Source organism: Alexandromys fortis, unplaced genomic scaffold (assembly GCF_014885135.2).
Source record: "Alexandromys fortis isolate MF-2015 unplaced genomic scaffold, M_Fortis_MF-2015_v1.1 scaffold_21, whole genome shotgun sequence".
Taxonomy (NCBI): Eukaryota; Metazoa; Chordata; class Mammalia; order Rodentia; family Cricetidae; genus Alexandromys; species Alexandromys fortis.
The window spans coordinates 10,146,328-10,148,041 of NW_026067905.1; the positions used below are offsets into that span (position 1 = coordinate 10,146,328).

At 33.9% G+C, this 1,714-nt stretch overlaps 1 non-coding gene across 1 annotated transcript; it reads left to right on the forward strand.

Annotated features, from left to right (window-relative positions):
* The first annotated feature begins 1,194 nt into the window (after window positions 1-1,194).
* Window positions 1,195-1,386, forward strand: LOC126497421 (U2 spliceosomal RNA). The gene has a single exon (XR_007590609.1). It is a non-coding gene; the product is annotated as a U2 spliceosomal RNA (small nuclear RNA).
* Window positions 1,387-1,714: the final 328 nt, after the last annotated feature.

Here is a 1,714-nt window from a genome sequence, read left to right on the forward strand (position 1 = left end):
CAGGAAGTAGTGTTCCTCCATGGTCTACACTTCAGTTCCTGCCTTGGCTTCCCTCAGTAATAGAGCACAAACTATAGGATGCTATAAAGGGTTTCCTCCCCCAGGGTTTTTTCTTTTCTCTTTTTGTTATTGTGTTTGTTGTTTGTTACAGCAATATAAAGAAAATAAGACAATTGTTGTGTGCTTATCTAGTTTTGGCATTAGGGGAATACTGACTTTATAAAATAAATTTCCCAGTTTTACTTTTTAAAAATAGTTTATGGAATAATTTGAGTATTATTGTTATTAAGTACCTGGTAGAATTGATCAGTGAGTTCCCTTGGCCCTAGGCTTATTTAAGTTGACAGACTTCATTTCTGGTACAATTTTATTGTTCATTAGCCTATTTAAACTGCCTGCATACTCCTGTTTTAGTAAGAGTAAGTCTTGTGTTTTGAAAAATTTATCTATTTCTTCTAGATTTCCTAGTTTATTGGAACATGGGTTGTTATTCCCAAATACTTACCTTACTTTCATTAACATTAGTGGTGATGTAAGGTTTTTTTNTTTTTTGCCTGGGGTGGGTGGGTGTTGAGACAGGGTTTCTCTGTGTAGCCCTAGGTATACTGGAATTTGTTTTGTAGACCACACAGGTCTCGAACCCACAGAGATCTGCCTGCTCCTACCTCTTGAGTGCTGGGATTAAAGGCATGTGCCACCTTGCCCAGCAGTGATGTAGTTTTAATCTTTAATTTTATTAATTTGTGTCTTTCTACTTTGGTTCTTTTTTATCTTCTCAAAGAACCAAGTTTTGTTTTTTAATTATTATTTTGAATTTCTAATGTGGTATCCATTTCATTAATTTCTATTCTGATATCCTTTACTTATTTCTGTCTACCAGTTCCAAGTTTTCTCATACTGCTAAGATCTTGAAGTTCGCCATTAGCTTGTCTGTATGAACTGTCTCTGGTTTTTAGATACAGGCCTTCCAAGCTATGATGTTTCTCATTAGACTCTCAAAGGTCATTGTGGACTATGTTGCTGTTTTTATTTAATTCTAGAAGTCATTTTATTTTTCCCACCGTTTCTTCAGTGAACCACTAATTACTTGAGAGTATTACTTAATCTTCAGTGTTTGTGTAGTTTCTGTGGCTTCCGTCGTCATTAACTTCTAGCTTCATTCCATTATGACAGTATAAAATATAAGGTATTATCACCGCTTCTCGGTCTTTTGGCTAAGATCAAGTGTAGTTATTTGTTCTTATTAGTTTAATATCTGATACGTCCTCTATCCGAGGACAATATATTAAATAAATTTTTGGAAATAAAAGTTGGAATAGGAGCTTTCTCTGTCCACTCCATGCATTGACCTGGTATTGCAGTACTTTCAGAAATGGTACACTTCCTTGGGGGAATAAATACATACATACATATGGTATTATCTATAGTGTTTATATTTCCTTAGATATGAGTTGTGACCCAGACTGTAGCATATTTTAGATATCTCTACAGATGAGAATAATATATAGTACTGGACAGCCATTGAGTAGAATATTTTGTTAATATTTGTTAAATTTGTCTTATTCACGAAATAGTTTAAGCCTAGAATTTCTTTTTTTTTTTTTGGACTGGGTAATCTGTCAATTGATAGGAGTAGAATATTAAATTGGCCCACTGTTTGTTATTGAATCTAGACCTATAGACCCATTTATCTCCAGTAGTATTAAGTTTATAA